Here is a 22,790-nt window from a genome sequence, read left to right on the forward strand (position 1 = left end):
TCATGGCCAAGGATGTGGGAAAGTTTCCTGTGAACCAGAGCTGGCCCCTCAGGATGTGTGCCGCCGGATGCTGGGAGATGAAGAAGTCATGTAGGAACCAACCGAAGACACACAACTCCCAGTCAAGCAAACTGCAGGTGCCCACCAGGAACAGAGCGGGACTGGTTGCAAAGAACCCAGGAAGGAACATTCGCGATCAATCAACTGTCAGACCCCAAGGACTAGAACAACGCCAATCCAGTAAGTCTTTTCCAGCCCCTTTCCTCCTCTCTCCCCCTTCCCAATTCTGGAGGAAGCAGAGGAAGCTCAGGGGAGATGGGAGAAAAACAGAAGCGCCAAGTGAAGAAAAAGAGACACAACAGCCCACACCCCTTCTCACTCCGGGGGCCAGCTGAGCTGGGGGAGGGAAACTGTCATCGAAGATTGAGGGGTTGAATCTTTACACTGGAGTGGACCTATTAATTACTAAATAGAGCCTGGGTTTTTGTGAAAGAAATAACTGGATGACTGTTTCACAGATAAGAGTGACAAAGTGAAAAGAAGTCCAATTTTATCAAAGAGCAAGATAATAGCTACAGAAAAGCTTGACAGGACAGTGGGAGACTAAGGATACAATTCATTTCCACTGCATCCTACAAGTCCCTACTAGCTCACTATGATAGTGACACGCACACACATTTTCAGAAATCAGGATCATACTCTGTATGGCATTCCAATCTTTTTCTCTCAAAGAATAATATATTATGAAGTTTTTCCCCTGGAAGAAAATATTCATCTACAAGTTGAACATTCCACCATATGGACACGCCGTCATTTATTTATCCAATATCTATCCAATGTTTGCTCTTGCAAATCACTCTAAAATCAAATATACTATGCATAAATCTTTGTGTACGTATTTGATTCCTTGCTAAGGATAAATTCCAAGAGTGGAATTGCTAGATTAATGGGTAGAAATTTTCAAGATTTTTTCTCTTGCTCATCAAAGAGGCATGGGGTCTAGAAACATATTTTTAGGAAGTGAATTGAGTTGTCCAGACCAGCCCTGCAGCAGCTGAGAATTTCCTACAATCTAAATAGCTTCTCTCATGTGAGGGAAGCTACTATTGAGGAGGTTCTTCCCATGCACAGGTATGTAAGGGGAGTGAGCATCACACCTGAACAAGCCCACTATAAAACATAGAGAGAGTGAGAGAGAGAAACTCTTTACATAACTCTTGTAGAGTGCCTACATTCCTGAGTCCCTCACAGGATTGATTTCTTGGGGAGGCAGTATGAAGCATGGTCAAGAGCACTGATTCTGGAGTTGGACAGGTCAGCCTTGCCTCTTCCACATTCTAAATGTGTTCTTGAAGCAAGTGTTACTTCACTTCTGTATCCTGTTTCTTCATTTGTGAACTCTCTATTATGGCTGTACTGTGTCCCCCAAAATTCATATGTTGAAGTCTAAACCCTCAGTGCCTCAGAATGTGACTGTATGTGGAGCATTAGTTTTTGAAGAGGTAATGAAGTTAAAATCAGGTCATTAGAGTGGGCCCTCATCCCATATGACCACAGTCCTTATAAGAAGAGAAGCTTAGGATACAGACACAGGAAGAGGAAGGGCCATCTGAGCAGACGCCATCTCCAAGCCAAGGGGAGAGGTCTTAGAAGAAACCAACCCTGCTGACACCATGATCTCAGACCTCCAGCCTCCAGAAGTGTGAGAAAATAAATTTCTGTTGTGTAAGCCACTCTAGTCTGTGGTACTTTGTGATGGCAGCCCTAGCTAACTAATACCCTTTCCAAATTAGATTAATTCCTGAAGGTGCTTAACAAAATGTCTGGAATTCAGTAATTGCTTGATAAATGGTGTCATTTGTTGTCATTTTCTGTGCTTATCTTTAACAGAAAAACTGAAGCCAGGTCAGCTAAATCAGTGGTTCTCAGCTGGGAGTGATTTTTGCCAACCAAGAGATATTTGGCAGTGTCTGGAGATATCTTTGGTTATCACAAATTAGGAGGAAGGGTGCCACCAGAATCTAGTGATTAGGGATGCTTCTAAACTATGCACAGAACAGCCCCCACACACAGAACAAAATATCAGTATTGCAGAGGTTGAGAAGCCCTGAGCTAAACCAACACTGGCATTCACCTGAGAGCCAGCGCTCACATCCCAATGAGCCCCACATCCCTGTTTTGTGAAATGCCACTTTTGTGAGGCATTTCCCTCCCACTATCTCCAAGGCCAGCTGGTATACCAACAGGTAGGCTTGGCCATGCCCCCTGTCTAGCACACACAGTGTGAAATGATAGACAGGAATCTAATTACCAGGTGTATTAGTAGGCTTTTACTACAATAATGCTGCCTAATGAACAATTACAAATCTGTGAGGCAAACAAAATAAGCATTTACTTGTTTCTCATGGCTTTGAGGGATGGCTGGGATAGTTAGCTTCAAGCTGTGGGTCAAGCTCAGGTCTGCCCCATGCATTTTATTCTGGAGCCTGGGCTGAAGGAACACCAAGAAATGGGCATGTTCTTCCCATGATGGAAGATCCCAGTGGGACAAGCAGAAACAATGATGTCTTCTAAGGCTCAGAAGTGATACATGGTCACTTCAGCCCACATTCCATGGCCCAAAACCCATTTGTGGCTCTCTGTTAGCTAGAGGATAAAGTCTAAATGCCTTAGACTGCCTTCAGTCCTGTTTTGGAACCAAATAGACTATAACAGATAAACATCTGTTTAAGTCTTTAGCAGAACACAAAAGGGCCTCATTGTCCATCTCTGCCATCTCTTCAGCTCTACTGTGGCTGGACTTGCGGTTCCCAAATGGGTCCTTCATACTATTTCACACCAACAGGACTCTGCAGATGCTGTCACTCTGAAATGTCTTTTCCCCATCTGCTCTTGAAGAATTCCTTTCATTCTCTAAGTCCCAGTTCATGTGTCTCCTTTTCTGCAAAGCTCCCCAACCCAACCGGAGCTAAATTTTTGCTTTAGTTATCACTGTAAAGAGAAAATCATCTGTAAGATCACTTCTCATATGCCATTGCCCTTATCTCTGAACAATAAAGGAGCACTCTGGGGACAAAAACAGTGTCCTATTCATGCTCAGGTCCCCAGTACCTAAGTACTAATATTTGTTGAATTACTGAGTCAGTAAATGAATGAATGATTCAGTAAACAAATGACTGAATTTTGTGTTCCATTTCAGGTATGTATATACTTCTCCTTAGTTTACTCAGACAACTAGTTGCCTCCCAAAAGCCATTCTCCCCTTCTTCCTTATGAACTAAAGCCTAAATTTTAAACTGAGAACATTATCATTCATTTCTCAACCTTCTTTGCAGCAAGGTGTGCCCATGAAATTAAGTTCTAGACAATAATATATAAGCAGAAATGTTGTATGGAACATTCTGAGTGGCATCTTAACAGAGACAGGACAGACCTCTTCCATTCCTCCTTCCCACTGCCTAGAATCCAGATATAATGGCAGAAGCTTTAGCAGCCATCTTGGACCATGAGGATGGTAGGTGCACATGACAGAGCAGAAAGATAGAAAGCTTGTAGGTCTCTAATTCATGGAGCTTCCTTAGCAGCCCCACACTACTTACCTCCAAAATTACATTACATGAGACAATAAACCCTTGTATGTTTTAGCCACTGTATTTGAGCCTCTTTTTTACAAACAAACAATTCTAAAGTGTACTTCAAGGTCTCCCTGAGTCCTCACTAGGTGAACACGTCTTCCTCTCAAAGTGTTATACATTCACTTTCCTATCAGTGGTTTTGGCATTCCCTACACAGTCTTTTAAGGACTGGAGGGGACCCCAAATAGCCACATAATCTTGAGAAAGAAGAATGGAGCTGGAGGAATCATGCTCCCTGACTTCAGAGTATAATACAAAGCTACAGTAGTCAAAATAGTATGGTACTGGCACAAAAAACAGACAGAGCAATGGGACAGGATAGAAAGCACAAAAATAGGGGGGACCTTCAAGGTGCTGGAGGATTAAGCCATGGAGATCTTCTTCCTCCCCTCAAATACATCAAAAATACATCTACATGTGGAACAACTCCTACAGAACACCTACTGAATACTGGAAGAAGACCTCAGACTTCCCAAAAGGGAACAGACTCCCTCAGGTGACCTACATACAGAGGCAGGGCCAAATCTAAAGCTGAACCCCAGGAGCTGTGCGAACAAAGAAGAGAAAGGGAGATCTCTCCCAGCAGCCTCAGGAGCAGAGGATTAAATCTTCACAATCAACCTGATGTAGCCTGTATCTGTGGAATACCTGAATAGACAATGAATCATCCCAAAATTGAGGTGGTGGACTTTGGGAGCAACTGTAGTCTTGGGGTTTGCTTTCTGCTTCTAATTTGTTTCTGGTTTTATGTTTACCTTAGTTTAGTACTTAGAGCTTATTATCATTGGTAGATTTGTTTATTGATTTGGTTGCTCTCTTCCTTTTTTTTAATTTTTTTTTTTCCTTTTTCTCTTTTTGTGAGTGTGTATGTGTTTGCATCTTTGTGTGATTTTGTCTGTATACCTTTGCTTTTACCATTTGTCCTAGGGTTCTGTCTGTCCGTTTGTTTTCTAGGGTTTTTTGGGGTATTTTGTTTTGTTTTTTTTAGTATAGTTTTTAGCTCTTGTTATCATTGGTGGATTTGTTCATTGGTTTCATTGCTGTCTTCTTTCTATCTTTTTTTAATTACTTTTTTATTTTTAATAAAATATTTTTTAATTTTTTATTTTACTAACTTTATTTTATTTTATTATTTCTTTTTTTTTCTCCCTTTTCTTCTGAGCCATGTGGCTGACAGGGTCTTGGTGCACCGGCCAGGTATCAGGCCTGAGCCTCTTAGGTGGGAGAGCCAAGTTAAGGACATTGGTCCACCAGAGACCTCCTGGCCACACGTAATATCAAACGGCGAAAGCTCTCTCAGAGATCTCCATCTCAACGCTAAGACCCAGCTCCACTCAACAACCAGCAAGCTACAGTGCTGGACAACCCATGTCAAATAACTAGCAAGACAGGAACAGAACCCCACCCATTAGCAGAGAGGCTGCCTAAAGTCATAATAAGTTCACAGATACCCCAAAACACACCACTGGATGTGGTACTCCCCACCAGAAAGACAAGATCCAGCCTCATCCACCAGAACACAGGCACCAGTCCCCTCCACCAGGAAGCCTACATGACCCACTGAACCAATCTTACCCACTGGAGGCAGACACCAAAAACGATGGGAACTACGAACCTGCAGTCTGTGAAAAGGAGACCTCAAAGGCAGTAAGTTAAGCAAAATGAGAAGAGAGAGAAATACACAGAAGATGAAGGAGCAAAGTAAAAACCCACCAGACCAAACAAATGAAGAGGAAATAGGCAGTCTATCTGAAAAAGAATTCAGAGTAATTATAGTAAAGATGATCCAAAATCTTGGAAATAGAATGGAGAAAATATCAGAAATGTTTAATAAGGACCTAGAAGAACTAAAGAGCAAACAAGCAATGATGAACAACACAATAAATGAAATTTAAAATTCTCTAGAAGGAATCAATAGCAGAATAACTGAGGCAGAAGAACAATAAGTGACCTGGAAGATAAAATACTGGAAATAACTACCACAGAGCAGAATAAAGAAAAAAGAATGAAAAGAATTGAGGACAGTCTCAGAGGCCACTGCGACAACATTAAATGCAACAATATTCGAATTATAGGGGTCCCAGAAGAAGAAGACAAAAAGAAAGGGACTGAGAAAATATTTGAAGAGATTATGGTTGAAAACTTCCCTAACATGGGAAAGGAAATAAGTCAATCAAGTCCAGGAAGCTCAGACACTCCCATACAGGATAAATCCAAGGAGAAGCATGCCAAGACACAGATTAATCAAACTATCAACAATTAAATACAAAGAAGAAATATTAAAAGCAACAAGGGAAAAGCAACAAATAACATACAGGGGAATCACCATAAGGTTAACAGATGATTTCTCAGCAGAAACTCTACAAGCCAGAAGGGTGTGGCAGGACATATTTAAAGTGATGAAAGGGAAAAACTTGCAACCAAGATTACTCTACCCAGCAAGGATCTCATTCAGATTCGACAGAGAAATTAAAAGCTTTACAGACAAGCAAAAGCTAAGAGAATTCAGCACCACCAAACCAGCTTTACAACAAATGCTAAAGGAACTTCTCTAGGCAGGAAACACAAGAGGAGGAAAAGACTTACAATAACAAACCCAAAACAATTAAGAAAATGGTAATAGCAACATACATATCAATAATTACCTTAAATGTAAATGCATTAAATGCTCAAACCAAAAGACATAGACTGGCTGAATGGATACAGAAACAAGACCCGTATATATGCTGTCTAGAAGAGACCCACTTCAGACCTAGGGACACATACAGACTGAAAATGAGGGGATGGCAAAAAATATTCCATGCAAATGGAAATTATAAGAAAGCTGGAGTAGCAATTCTCGTATCAGACACAATAGGCTTTAAAACAAAGACTATTACAAGAGACAAAGAAGGACACGACATAATGATCCAGGGATCAATCCAAGAAGAAGATATAACAATTATAAATATTTATGCATCCGACATAAGAGCACCTCAATACATAAGGCAAATGTTAACAGCCGTAAAAGGGGAAATCAACAGTAACACAATCATAGTAGTGGACTTTAACACCCCACTTTCACCAATGGACAGATCATCCAAAATGAAAATAAATAAGGAAACACAAGCTTTAAATGATACATTAAACAAGATGGACTTAATTGATATTTACAGGACATTCCATCCAAAAACAACAGAATACACATTCTTCTTACTTGCTCATGGAACATTCTCCGGGATAGATCATATCCTGGGTCACAAATCAAGCCTTGATAAATTTAAGAAAATTGAAATCGTATCAAGCATCTTTTCCGACCACAATGCTATGAGACTAGATATCAATTACAGGAAAAAAATCTGTAAAAAATACAAATGCATGGATACTAAACAATACACTACTAAATAACAAAGACATCACTGAAGAAATCAAAGAGGAAATCAGAAAATACCTAGAAACAAATGATAATGAAAACACGATGACCCAAAACTTATGGGATGCAGCAAAAGCAGTTCTAAGAGGGAAGTTTATAGCAATACAATCCTACCTCAAGAAACAAGAAACATCTCAAATAAACAACCTAACCTTACACCTAAAGCAATTAGAGAAAGAAGAACAGAAAAACCCCAAAGTTAGCAGAAGGAAAGAAATCATAAAGGTCAGATCAGAAACGAATGAAAAAGAAATGAAGGAAACGATAACAAAGATCAATAAAACTAAAAGCTGGTTCTTTGAGAAGATAAACAAAATTGATAAACCATTAGCCAGATGCATCAAGAAAAAAAGAGAGAAGACTCAAATCAATAGAATTAGAAATGAAAAAGGAAACCTAACAACTGACACTGCAGAAATACAAAGGATCATGAGAGATTACTACAAGCAACTATAGGCCAATAAAATAGACAACCTGGAAGAAATGGACAAATTCTTAGAAAAGCACAGCCTTCTGAGACTGAACCAGGAAGAAATAGAGAATATAAACAGACCAATCACAAGCACTGAAATTGAAACTGTGATTAAAAATCTTCCAACAAACAAAAGCCCAGGACCAGATGGCTTCACAGGCAAATTCTATCAAACATTTAGAAAAGAGCTAATGCCTATCCTCAGACTCTTCCAAAATAGAGCAGAGGGAGGAACACTCCCAAACTCATTCTACAAGGCCACCATCACCCTGATACCAAAACCAGACAAAGATGTCACAAAGAAAGAAAACTACAGGCCAATATCACTGATGAACATAGATGGAAATATCCTCAACAAAATACTAGCAAACAGAATCCAACAGCACATTGAAAGGATCATACACCATGATCAAGTGGGGTTTATCCCAGGAATGCAAGGATTCTTCAATATATGTAAATCAATCAATGTGATATACCATACTAACAAATTGAAGGATAAAAACCATATGGTCATCTCAATAGATGCAGAAAAAGCTTTCGACAAAATTCAACACTGATTTATGATAAAAACCCTCCAGACAGTAGGCATAGAGGGAACTTACCTCAACATAATAAAGGACAGTCCCTACTGCAGAGCTACTGCTAGAAAAGCGACTTAAAGGGCCCGCGCGCCACAGCCCCCTCGGCCCGCCATGCTGCTGCCCGTGCTGCTGCTGCTCTGCCTTCTTGGCCTAGCCACCGCTGAACCCGCCATTTACTTCAAGGAGCAGTTTCTGGACGGAGACGGGTAGACTGAGCGCTGGATCGAATCCAAACACAGACCAGATTTTGGCAAATTCGTTCTCAGTTCTGGCAAGTTCTACGGTGACCAGGAGAAAGATAAAGGGCTGCAGACAAGCCAGGGTGCCAGGTTTTACACTCTGTCGGCCAGATTCGAGCCCTTCAGCAATAAGGGTCATACACTGGTGGTACAGTTCACCGTGAAACGCGAACGGAACATCGACTGTGGGGGTGGCTATGTGAAGCTATTTCCAGATGGTCTGGACCAGAGAGACATGCGTGGAGACTCCGAATACAACATCATGTTTGGGCCGGACATCTGTAGCCCTGGCACCAAGAAGGTTCATGTCATCTTCAACTACAAGGGCAAGAACGTGCTGATCAACAAGGATATCCGTTGCAAAGACGATGAATTCACACACCGTTACATGCTGATTGTGTGGCCTGATAATACCTATGAGGTAAAGATTGACAACACCCAGGTGGAGTCAGGCTCCTTGGAGGACGATTGGGATTGCTTACCCCCCAAGAAGATAAAGGATCCTGATGCTGCAAAGCCTGAAGACTGGGACAAGTGAGCCAAGATTGATGACCCTACAGACTCCAAGCCTGAGGACTGGGACAAGCCTGAGCACATTCCTGACCCTGATGCTAAGAAGCCCGAGGACTGGGATGAAGAGACGGATGGAGAATGGGAACCAACAGTGATTCAGAACCCAGAGCACAAGGGTGAGGGGAAGCCCTGGCAGACTGACAACCCAGATTACAAGGGCATTTGGATCCACCCAGAGATCGACAACCCTGAGTATTCCCCTGATAGCAACATCTACGCCTATGAAAACTTTGCTGTACTGGGCTTGGATCTCTGGCAGGTCAAGTCTGGCACCATATTTGACAACTTCCTCATCACCAACAACGAGGCATATGCTGAGGAGTTTGGCAGTGAGACATGGGGTGTTACGAAGGCAGCAGAAAAACAAATGAAGGACAAGCAAGACGAAGAGCAGAGGCTAAAGGAGGAGGAGGAGAAGAAGCGCAAGGAAGATGAGGAGGACAAGGATGACGATGAGGAGGACGAGGCTGAGAAAGTGGAGGAGGAGGAGGAGGAAGATGCTGCCGCTGGCCAGGCCAAGGATGAGCTGCAGGGGCCACAGCACCGCCTCCAGGGCTGGACTGAGGCCTGAGTGCTCCAGCCACAGAGCCAGCCATGCGTCATGCAAAATAATGTCTCTATGAGACTGGAGAACTTTCACTTTTTTCCAGGTGGGTTCCAATTTGGGGTGGATTTTGTTTTGTTTCCCGCCCTCCCTTTTTTTTGTTTGTTTGTTTTTTTTTAACTGATGTTTTGTCTCTGATTCCCCTTCAGCCCTCACCCCTGGCCTTCACCTTTCTTGATTTGACATCTTTGCTTTCTGCTGTCTCCTTATCTCCCCAGATCCCTTAGTTCCCCGCCAACTTGGGGACTTGGGGTGGGGTGTGGTGTGGAGGAGATGCCCCAGGCCCAAGGTTCCATCTGCTCTCCTTCCGGGATCCCACAGGGGGCTAGGAGAAGAGGGTGACAGCACCAGCCCCCCAGCACTGAGAAAGAATGGGGCTCCGAAGGCCTGAGCTCTGACTTCCCTCTCTCCTTTCTCCCCTGCCCTGAGGACTGGGCCACTTCCGAGTGGGGCAGCAGGTTCTAGCTCGGCTCATACTGAGAATGTAAGAACTACAAACGAAATTTCCATTAAATTAAGTTTTGTGCCTTCAAAAAATAAAAAAAAATTAAAAAAAAATAATAATAAAGGCCATATATGACAAACCCACAGCCAACATCGTTCTCAATGGTGAAAAACTGAAACCATTTCCACTAAGATCAGGAACAAGACAAGGTTGCCCACTCTCACCACTATTATTCAACATAGTATTGGAAGTTTTAGCCACAGCAATCAGAGAAGAAAAAGAAATAAAAGGAATCCAAATCGGAAAAGAAGTAAAACTGTCACTGTTTGCAGATGACATGATACTATACATAGAGAATCCTAAAGATGTTACCAGAAAACAACTAGAGCTAATCAATGAATTTGGTAAAGTAGCAGGATACAAAATTATGCACAGAAATCTCTTGCATTCCTATACACTAATGATGACAAATCTGAAAGAGAAATTAAGGAAACACTCCCATTTATCATTGCAACAAAAAGAATAAAATACCTAGGTATAAAACTACCTAAGGAGACAAAAGAGCTGTATGCAGAAAACTATAAGACACTGATGAAAGAAATTAAAGATGATAAAAACAGATGGAGAGATATACCATGTTCTTGGATTGGAAGAATCAACATTGTGAAAATGACTATACTACCCAAAGCAATCTACAGATTCAATGCAATCCCTATCAAACAACCAATGGCATTTTTCACAGAAGTAGAACAAAAAATTTCACAATTTGTATGGAAACACAAAAGACCCCGAATAACCAAAGCAATCCTGAGAAAGAAAAACAGAGCTGGAAGAATCAGGCACCCGGACTACAGACTATACTACAAAGCTACAGTAATCAAGACAGTATGGTACTGGCACAAAAACAGAAATATAGATCAATGGAACAGGAGAGAAAGCCCAGAGATAAACCCACACACATATGGTCACCTTATCTTTGATAAAGGAGGTAAGAATATACAGTGGAGAGAAGACAGCCTCTTCAATAAGTGGGCTGGGAAAACTGGACAGCTACATGTAAAAAGAATGAAATTAGAACACTCCCTAACACCATACACAAAAATAAACTCAAAATGGGTTAAAGACCTAAATGTAAGGCCAGACACTATAAAACTCTTAGAGGAAAACATAGACAGAACACTCTATGACATAAATCACAGCAAGATCCTTTTTGACTCACCTCCCAGAGAAATGGAAATAAAAACAAAAATAAACAAATGGACCTAATGAAACTTAAAAGCTTTTGCACAGCAAAGGAAACCATAAGCAAGACGAAAAGACAACCCTCAGAATGGGAGAAAATATTTGCAAACGAAGCAACTGACAAAGGATTAATCTCCAAAACATACAAGCAGCTCATGCAGCTCAATATCAAAAAAAAATCAACTCAATCCGAAAATGGGCAGAAGACCTAAATAGACATTTCTCCAAAGAAGATCTACAGATTGCCAACAAACACATGAAAGGATGCTCAACATCACTAATCATTAGAGAAATGCAAATCAAAACTACAATGAGGTATCATCTCACACCGGTCAGAATGGCCATCATCAAAAAATCTACAAACAATAAATGCTGGAGAGGGTGTGGAGAAAAGGGAACCCTCTTGCACTGTTGGTGGGAATGTAAATTGATACAGCCACTATGGAGAACAGTATGGAAGTTCCTTAAAAAACTAAAAATAGAACTACCATACGACCCAGCAATCCCACTACTGGGCATATACCCTGAGAAAACCATAATTCAGAAAGAGTCACATACCACAATGTTCACTGCAGCTCTATTTACAATAACCAGGACATGGAAGCAACCTAAGTGTCCATCGACAGATGAATGGATAAAGAAGATGTGGCACGTATATATAATGGAATATTACTCAGCCATAAAAAGAAACGTAATTGAGTTATTTGTAGTGAGGTAGATGGACCTAGAGTCTGTCACACAGAGTGAAGTAAGTCAGAAAGTGGAAAACAAATATGGTATGCTAACACATATATATGGAATCTATAAAAAAAAAATGGTTCTGAAGAACCTAAGGGCAGGACAGGAATAAAGACGCAGATGTAGAGAATGGACTTGAGGACACGGGGAGGGGGAAGGGTAAGCTGGGACAAAGTGAGAGAGTGGCATGGACATATATACACTACCAAATGTAAAATAGAGAGCTAGTGGGAAGCAGCCGCATAGCACAGGGAGATGAGCTCAGTGCTTTGTGACCACCTAGAGGGGTGGGATAGGCAGGGTGGGAAGGAGACGTAAGAAGGAGGAGATATGGGTATATATGTATACGTATAGCTGATTCACTTTGTTATATAGCAGAAACTAACACACCACTGTAAAACAATTATACCCAATAAAGATGTTTAAAAAAATAAATTAAAAAATGAAAGCACAAAAATAAACCCATACAATTAGGGTCAATTAATCTACGCCAAAGGAGGCAAGAATATACAATGGAGAAAAGACAGTCTCCCCAATAAGTGGTGCTGGGAAAACTGGACAGCTACATGTAAAAGAATGAAATTAGAACATTCTCTAACACCATATACAAAAATAAACTCAAAATGGATTCAAGACCTAAATGTAAGACCAGATTCTATAAAACTCCTAGAGGAAAATATAGGCAGAACACTCTGATATAAATCACAGCAATATTTTTTTGGACCCATTTCCTAGGGTAATGGAAATAAAAACAAAAATAAGCAAATGGACCTAATTAAACTTAAAAGGTTTTGCACAGCAAAGGAAACGAAAAACAAGACAAAAAGACAACCTATGGACTGAGAGAAAATATTTGCAAGCAATGCTACCAACAAGGGATTAATTTCCAAAATATACAAACAGCTCGTACAGCTGAATATCAAAAACCAAACAACCCAATCAAAAAATGGGTAGAAGACCTAAATAGACATTTCCCCCAAGAAGACATACAGATGGCCAATAGGCACATGAAAAAATGTTCAATATCGCTAATTATTAGAGAATTACAAACCAAAACTATGATGAGGTATCACCTCACACCAGTCAGAATGGCCATCGTTAATAAGTCTACAAATAATAAGTGCTGGAGAGGGTGTGGAGAAAAAGGAACCCTCCTACACTGTTGGTGGGAATATAAATTGGTGCAGCCACTATGGAGAACAGCATGGAGGTTCCATAAAAAACAAAAAAATAGAGTTACCATATGATCCTGCAATCCCACTCCTGGGCAAATATCTGGGGAAAACTCTAATTGCAGCACTACTCACAATAGCCAAGACATGGATGTAACCTGAATGTCCGTCAACAGAAGAATGGATAAAGAAGATGTATATATACAATGGAATACTACTCAGCCATAATAAAGAATGAAATCGTGCCATTTGCAGCAACATGGATGGACCTAGAGATTATCATATTAAGTGAAGTAAGTCAGACAGGGAAAGACAAATATCATGTGATATCACTTATAGGTGGAATCTTAAAAAAATGATATAAATGAACTTATTTACAAAACAGAAATAGACTCAGAGACATAGGAAACAAACTTATGGCTACCAAAGGGGGTAGCAGAGGGTGGGGAGAGGGGAGATAAATTAGAAGTTTGGGATTAACATATACACTCTACTATATAGTAAATAGGTAAACAAGGACCTACTGCATAGTACACGAAACTATACTCAGTATCTTGTAATAACCTATAAAGGGAAAGAATCTGAAATATATATATATATGTGTGTGTGTGTGTATATATATATGAATCAGTTTGCCATACACTCAAAACTAACACAACATTGTAAATTAACTGTACTTCAACTAAAACACAAAAAACAAAAAAAACAGGGCTGGAGGGGAAAAAAAGCCTCCCACAGCCAGCCCAGTCTTTGCATTACTACTGCCAGCCTCTCTTTCTACTGAAAACTCAGGGAAAAAAATATAGTTTTAACACTAAAAAAGTGCTAGGAAATTTTTATAAGTTCAGTTGTCAACCCCCCCCCCGGCAAGAGGTAAATTCTGTCACCTTTCTTCTGGGCAATATTAATATTTTACATTTTGAAACCAAAGTCCTTGAGCACAGCTGTTATCCTACACTGTTTCTCTAAACACCTCTCCAGTGCACATGGAGGACAACCCTTTAACCCTCACCCCCTCCCGGCCATCCTTTGTCCACTTCTGCCTACTTGATATATACCAGTCTGCTCTGGCTGCCATCCAACTGTAGGGCTTCAGAGCTTAACATGAAATTCTCCCACGTTATCAAGCCCCACTCCCTCCACCAGACTCCATGCATCAAGTCCTTTAATCACTTACTCTAATTCCCCTTATCTACACCTGCCTCACACTAATCCAGTATCTCTGTGGAACAATGAGTTTTCCAAATAGAGGCAATTTCTTCCACTGCCCATTCTTCCCCTAGCCAATGGACTGATAGAGTCATAAAATAGGGCAGAGATCACAGAGTTCATCCAGAACACTGGTTTTCAGAGTATTTTTTTTTTAAACCTGAACTTTCTGTTCATCTAAAATTTCCGGGGAAGCCAAATATGCAAAGCAGATAAAGGTAGAGCCACTCGAAATGGGAGTGAGTTTGGAGGGAACCCAGAGATCTGCCTAATCTTGCTCCCCACGCCTCAGCAGTTTTAAGGGACCCCTCAGAAAGCCAAGGCTCAAAGTCTCCACATGTGCTCTTCCTTCTTCCTTCTGCCAGAAGGCTACCTCCCCCAGGTGTTTGCATGGATCATCCCCTCACTCCAATCAAGTTCCTAAACAAATGCCACTGGTCCTGAGGGGCCTTTCGTGGTCACTTATCTAAAGTACCCCCCCACAAGTCTTCTTTCAGGCTGCCTTAGTCTCGTGTTAGTGCAGGTCCTCCAGGAAAAAGATGCCAAGATGGGATAAGAAATGCACAATTTTATCAGGGGAAACATGAGAAAGTAAAAGGAGGCACAGTTAAGTCCCCTATACATGAACGAGTTTCGTTCCGAGAGCGCGTTCGTAAGTCCAATTTGTTCGTTAAGTCCAACAAAGTTAGCCTAGGTACCCAACTAACACAATCGGCTATATGGTACTGTACTGTAGTAGGTTTATAATACTTTTCACACAAATAATACATAAAAAACAAACACACAAAAAAATAAAGAAAACATTTTTAATCTTACAGTACAGTACCTTGAAAAGTACAGTAGTACAGTACAACAGCTGGCATACAGGGGCTGGCATCGAGTGAACAGGCAAGAAGAGTTACTGACTGGAGGAGGGAGAGGAGGTGGGAGATGGTAGAGCTGAAGGATTGTCAGCAATGGGAGATGGAGGGCAAGCTGCAATCTCACTTACGCCTGACATTGATGGAACACATGATCGCATCTTTGAAAGTTCACAGCTTGAAGGTTCATATGTAGGGGACTTACTGTAACTGGGATGGGCTGGAAGAGCTGCAATGAAGGTCTGCTCCTGAGTGAAGGAGAGAGGGAAGGAAGGAAGGAAGGAAGGAAGGAAGGAAGGAAGGAAGGATGGAGGGAAGGAAGGAAAGAGGGAGGGAGGGAGGGAGGGAGGGAGGAGACAAGGAAGGGAGGGGGAAGGGTCTTAGACTACAATACACTTCTAAGAAAATTTCCACAAGACCGTCAGAGAGTACTCAAGCTAAAGCTCCCCATCAACGAGCCCTGCATCCATCTTAATGTCCCTGCCATGCTCGGTTATTGGCAGAGAGCAGACCCTGTGAAGCAGGGTCCCAGGCAGCACAGCAATGGATTTCAGAACGTGGCTGCTGGAGCTCTCAGTCACTCACACACCCTGCAGAAGGAGATCTGAGAGGCCCAGTCTCATGGCCACTGCAATTTCTCTTCATAGCACTTTCACTTTCTGACATCGTATTTAGTGTTTATTTGGCTATTGTTGTAATCTCTGTGACACCAGGGACATGCTCGGCTTGTTCACCACTGTATCCTCAGCTCCTAGAAAAATTCCTGGTAGAAAGTGCTCAACAAATATTTGTTGAATGGATGGATGTGTGGGTGGGTCAATAGATGGATGGATAGACAGATGACATGGGCTGCAAAGGAGCTATAACATGAAGGGAATAGTATAAAGATCTCAAAGTCCTGTTGTTAATGAAAGAGGAAACAAAAAGTATCTTTCCACTCTGAGTTACATGGGGTATGGGAGAAAAAACAGACTGAAATCGAGGGGGCTTCAAGAATATTGTCTCCTTGGAGAAGAGACACGATTCAGGGAAAACTGAGGGGAACTCAGCCAAGAGTTTGAGGATATAGGGGAGTTTGTTGGCCACGGGTTGTAATTCATCAAAGCTGAAGACTTAAATTTTCTGAAACCAAATGGTAAAAAACTGGTGACCATGAAAAAAAATGGAAATATAATCTAACCTCCTCTCCTTAGAAAATACACACACCCACACATGCTCAGACACGGCTTCTCGTGTGTCGGGGTCATCAACGATCTAGGAATAATGTCATCACCATAGCAGCCTCCACGCTCACCCCCACTCAAACTCTCCACCTTAACAACACTGTTATATAAGGCACTTTCCTGGCTGCAGAAGTTGCAGACTCTGAGGCTCTGGATTACATGAAGATCTGACTCCACTATCTAAAATTCAGAGCCAACAAGATCTGAAGCAATTAGGACTTAAGTTAGCATGGATGTGGAAATGAGAAAAGGGAAATGGCTTCGCTGTGAGTCAACGTTGAAATCTAAAGTGACATTTCTCCCTTACAAGTAAGAACAAAACAGCCCAAAGAATGTCTGCTCTTAGTTTACAGGAGTTTGCAAAATACATGGGCTCCCTCTGATACAATGAGTTCAAATGAGTTGTATAACAAACCATAAAATTAAATGTATGTACTTCGAGAACTGGGGCTGCCAAATGGATTCTCCAAAGTAACTGTGCCTTTTTGATTTGCTGTGCCATTTTTAGCCAAAGCTAATGTAATGCTCTAAACATTTTAATAAAAATGGAATCTCACAAGCCTCCAAGTAGCTAAGGGCAACCTCCAACTTTTAGTGACAGAGTTTAGGCAGTAGCTAAGGACCAAGAGAAGTCCAAGGCGTTTGATGGATTTGATTATGAAAGCGGCTTTCACTTCTGTCTCACTGAGCCCTGGGGACAGGGTCAGAAAAGGGGCCTTAGGGACAACAGCAGGACATGAGAGAGGCCCAGCATGGAGGAGGGGGATGTAAGCACCCAGCAACTCTTCCCTTCTCCAACCAAAGCAACTTTCATCTGATATATGTGTTAGGCTTTGCAGTAAGCTTCCATAAGGTCTGAATAAACAATTTGAATAGTACTAGTCAATTCCACTGAGATGACATTATACTTGTACCAGATCCTTCATTCCCTTAAATCCCCAGGGGATTACCCATATATGATTCACTGACATTTCCACTCCCCAACACTCAGGGGCTATCTCCTAAATGGGACAGACATTGTCTGGCACACACTGTTTACTGAAGTTCCTAGTGGGAAAATTATGGAAAAATAAATACTTTGATGAACATCATACATGGATGGACCTAGAGATTATCACACTAAGCGAAGTAAGTCAGAAAGAGAAAGACAAATACTGTATAATATCACTTATATTTGGAATCTAACATATGACACAAATGAACATATCTACGAAACAGTAACAGACTCACAGACATAGAGAACAGACTTGTAGTTGCCAAGGTCGGTGGGGGGGGTATACTGGGGGAGGGAAGGATTGGGAGTTTGGGATTAGCAGATGCAAACTATTATACATAGGATATATAAACAACAAGGTCCTACAGTATAGCACAGGGAACTATATTCAATATCCTGTGATAAATCATAATGGAAAAGAATATGAAAAAGGATATATATATGTATAACTGAGTCACCCAACATTGTAAATCAACTATACTTCAATAAAAAAATTTTTTTAATTTACTGAGTTCCTACTCTGTGTTTGACATCAGTGATAAAAATATGAGTGTGAGATCATCCTTCTCCACAAATAACTTACAGAATAATAGAAAAGAAAAGCACAAAGGCAATGTGAACAAAATATGTTGACTCATTTAGAATGTTTTCACCTGCAAGTGACAGAATAGCCCCTAAAATGTGACTTAGGCAACAGGTTGTTATTACTATATCTCACATACCAAAAAGTCTGAAAGATAAGTTCCCAAGTTGGTTCAGCAGCTCAGGGATTGCAGGGATCTGCTTCACCCTCTCCATGACTCTCTTGGCTTTATCCTCATAGTCGCAAGATGGCTGTTGCAGCTCCAAACATCACTCCTCATAGAACTATATTAAATGGAAGAAATGAAAAGGAAGGGCATTCTCTGCATCGCTTCTTTGTTGCCATGGAGTTAAATTTTTCCCAAGAGTCCATTAGTTGATTTCCCATCCAACCCCTCTGAGCAGGATTGGATCACATCCCAGACATTAGCTGCAAGGCAGGCTGGGAAAGAGTATCAGGTTTTTTCAGCCTTTGTTGAGAGAGGCAAATTCTGCCAGCAAGTAAACGGGAGAAGCAATGGTTGTGAGTAAGCACTCAACAAGGTCTGGCATACATATCGGATGCAGTGACAGAGAAGAATATGGCCAGCTGTAAAAGCATGGAGGAAGGACAACTGTCTTGTCAAGAGGAGGATCCCTAGAGCTGATAACACATGAGATGAATATTGAAAAACAAGTCGGATTTAGCAAGATGAAGATGATGATAGAAGGAGGAGGTGGAATGAGGATCCAGGTAAAGGAACAGCATAAGCAAAAGCATAGGTCAGTGAAAAAAATGTTGGCACCAGTTTAGTATTACCAGAGCATCTAATGGCGGGAAATGTGTCTTGGGAATTGTCAGCGGCTTGACTGCGGAATTTTCAGCGGCTTGACCGCAAAGGCCTCCTGGACTGTGTGCAGGAGCTTGAACTTGCAACACAGGCCAGACATTGCAAACTTAGAGCCCAGAGGCCAAACCCAACCTTCAGATGTGTTGCGTTTGACAGGCACACAGTGTTTGCATTCTGAATACACTGATAAATGCCCTGGCTGGAGGCAGGGCACTTATCTCCAGATGAACCTCTTTCTACTGTATTCCACCTGGCCTGCTTCCCTTATTTACATCATCTGCCTGTTCCCTTAAGAGTTTTGAGTTTGCCTCCCCTGAATAGGCTCTGAGGAGCCATTAAAAGATATTAAACAGGGGAATAGCACTGCCAGTTGTACATCTTATATTAATCCCTCTGGCAGCAGAGTGGAGAAGTTGTAGATGTGAGGACCACACTGGAAACAGGAAGATGGTGGAAGGTATATTTTTCAAAACTCTTGGTTGCAAGTCAGAAACACAACTCAAACCTGCTTTTAAAAACGGATATATTTGTTCATATAACTTTAGAATCCAGGATTAATTTAAGCTTCAGATATGGCTAGATCCAGGAGCAACATGATGACAACATGTTTCTCCATGCTGCTTTCCCATGTTTTGACTTTATTCTCAGACTAGCTCTCTGCTCCTAGAGAAAATAGTCATTGGCAGCTCCAGACTGATGTGATTTTTAAAGTCAATTGTCTCCAAGAAAGAAGAATTTGGCTTCCTGATAATTCTAACAAAACTCCCAGGGAAGACTTTGATTGGCCTGGCTGTATCATGTGACCATTCATGAGCTAAAACACAGGGCCTAGGTAAGGAAGCAAGCAAGACAAACAGTGGCCATGAAGACGGAACCGCATAGGACCCCACCTACCACGTAAACAAAGGAAGAGAAACCTTGCAAACAAAGAGTAGTCAGAGAATTAGGAGTAGAATCAGAATCAAATGATGTCACAACTATCATTTTCACCCTGAATGAGCAGCTCTTTCAAATGCAACTAAAGTATTATGTATTTCATTGATATAAAGAACTGCAATGTCTTCACTAGGTTGGTAAAATGTTGGACATTGATGACAATACTTTGGTGGGGTTGTGGGGACTGGGGGCGGGGGGATGGGAGTGGTCAGCAACGGGTTTGAGGAAGTGCATAGAAAAAGAGAAGGAAACAAAACTATAAATGACCGAAGGAATTTGGCTAAAAGGAGAAGTAGAAATAGAGAGGTTATAGACAAAGATACAGGATCAAGGTAAGATATTTTAGGCCATAAAGGACTTGAGCTAGCAGGTGGGATGGAAATCTGAAGATAAAGAAAGAAAAGGGAGTTACTTTTTAAAAAGAAAGATTGAATTAAATAACATAATTATTAGGAGTATGAAGTCAGGATATATGGCAGCTGAAAACTCCTGAGGAGTGTCTAAATCTTCCTATTTTTGATGTTCTTCACCTTCATGGTGACTGAAGAAATAGAAGTCCTGCCAGCATCTGCTGGCATTCATTCATTCATTTGTTCATTCAACAAGTGTTTATGGACGTTGGCCAGGAACCAATCCAGCTGATCCAGCCAGTGAACAAAACTGACACAACCCCTGCTCTCGTGGGTATTAAATGCCTCTGATACGTGAGTCCTGGCTCTACCACCTTCCTGGGGATCTGAGCTACGCATTCGACTTCCAGCTCTTTCTGGGCCCACAGGCTGGTGTACCTAGACACTGGGCACCATTTCTGACAGCTGCAAGTTCAGTTCCCTGAATTACTCTAAACTTCACAGCTTGCAAGCTGCTTCCCCATTACCTGAGCAAAGAGAGAATACAATCATTTCTATCTCATCCTCTCACCATCTTTTTCTCTTCCTTATAGAATCTAGAGGGGGTCAGGGAAAAACAAAATTTCCCCTACCCTAAGCTGCCGGTAGAATTCCCAAAATAAGATAAACTTCTCTAGATGATTCACTTAAGAAACACTGCATACTTCTTCTGTGCCCTTGAAAAAAACAATTAAGAGGAGCTATTATTTTGGGATAATAATAGGTGGAGATCAGAGAGGGACATTCAACCTGGCAGAAGCACAGAGCAGGAACACTTGAGTATATGGACTCTGGAATAAGACCACCAGGGTTCCAGTTCTGGGGTTCCCACTTATCAGCTTTGATACCTTGAGCAGGTTACCCTGCCTGAGAAGCAGTTCCATAATAAAAATGATAATAATAAAGCAGCTACAACAATAAGCTGTGTAAATGAGATACGGTCATTCATTAAAGTAACTTAAAGTGACCATGTGGGCTGAGAGCTGGGGTCAGGTGCATCCCACAAGAAAGTTGGGCATTGCAGCCAAAGTGAAAAGAGAATAAAGTCTGTAGGAGAAAACATCCAACGTTCACTTGATGACCCTGTGAAATAGTGTTTACCTAATAGTTCACCCTCCTTCAGACCCACTTGGCCTGGACATGGTGTGTCAGGAAGGATAAAATTTCTCTGTCCACTTCAGAAACTGAGGTTGGTACAATTCGTACTTAATTCTTCACATCTGGGGCCAATGGGCTTATGTCAGATGTTTAAAGAAAATCTATCTTCCTCTTAAAAACATAAACTCAGTGCAACCATTAGGTCAAAGTTTCAGCTAAAGATTGGGTTCCTGAAAAATGTCGAGGAAAGTGTCTTAGCATTTATGACAGGACAGCTGTTGCCTCTTTTTCCAAGAAGGAATTAAAGGATCTTATTACCCTAAATGAGAATGACTAAAGCGTGATTATTTTCCTTTTAATCTTTTTCTCCCCAGTGGAAATTTACATAAGATGGAGCTGTAATCCATTCCTTTCATGCCGGCAGCCTGTCAGAAAATCTCCCCTCTTGTGGTCTCCATGGCAGCAGCCCTCAATCTGAGCCCAGGCAGGATTTGCCTCATGGAGTGGATTTGACTTTTATGTGGTGAAAGCAATCATTGTAGACAAGGGCACTAGATGCTTCCAACTTGAGATTATTTCTGGTTTGGAATTCCATGTGTGTTTTGGCTCTCTGTATTGGTTAAATTCACCCAATGAATTCACATCTGCTTGTTGCTTTATGTTGTGATGAAATGGCCTGAGAGGTCTCCCAGCATTTTGAATGCTGGCTTTCACTCTCTACTGATGATGGTGCATTTTCCAGTTTTCTAAGAAGGGGGTGATGCTACAGATCACTTTCCGGATCATTGGGGACTAGCCTTCAAGTTGTTCTCTCAGCAGTGGACCACTCTTTCTCAGCTCATCCTTTTGTGATGTCCTGAAAAACACTGACCTGTGGCCACTGAATAGAGTTAAGCCCATGGTGAGTTAGCTATTGTAAAGCTGAGTGAGCACAGCCAAACAGGAATTAGACCCGTGATCTGCCCTCATGAGCCATAACCAATGGAGTGGCCCTGTTCAGCACTCTCAAGTAGAAGTCAGGCTTTGCTAAATGGGAATTTAAAACCTCCACTTGTTTGGTCCTGTGAAAGACCCTGTTTAGAGGATGAAAAGACAAGCTGCAGACTAGGAGAAAATATTTGCAAGTCACACATCTGACAAATGCCTTGTATCAAAACTACATAAAGGCCTCTCAAAACCCAACAGGAAAAAAGCAAACAAACAATCCAGTTAGAAAATGGTCAAAAGACACGAACAGATATTTCACCAAAGTGAAGATACAGATGGCAAATAAGCAAAAGAAAAGTTATTGAATATCAGTAGCCATGAGGAAAATGCAAATTAAAAACACGATATATCCCTACATCTAAAGGTAATGAATTCCATGTGTTTGCCATCACTGTTTGTGAAATCACTCACACTTAACATTTGTAACTCTTTTAGCCTTTTGAGAATTCATGGGCGCCCCTCTTATTTGGGACTATTGGAATTTGATGAACAAGTTTACGTATAGGCATCTTTTTCTATGCCTTTCATGAATTCATAGCATCTGCTCATTTCTTTAAAGCTTTGGTCTT

The 22,790-nt window shown here is 41.4% G+C and overlaps 1 pseudogene; it reads left to right on the forward strand.

Annotated features, from left to right (window-relative positions):
- Positions 1 to 8,211: 8,211 nt before the first annotated feature.
- LOC133077056 (calreticulin-like) lies at positions 8,212 to 9,483 on the forward strand (annotated as a pseudogene).
- The last annotated feature ends 13,307 nt before the right edge of the window (positions 9,484 to 22,790 follow it).

Source organism: Eubalaena glacialis, chromosome 17 (genome assembly GCF_028564815.1).
Source record: "Eubalaena glacialis isolate mEubGla1 chromosome 17, mEubGla1.1.hap2.+ XY, whole genome shotgun sequence".
Taxonomy (NCBI): Eukaryota; Metazoa; Chordata; class Mammalia; order Artiodactyla; family Balaenidae; genus Eubalaena; species Eubalaena glacialis.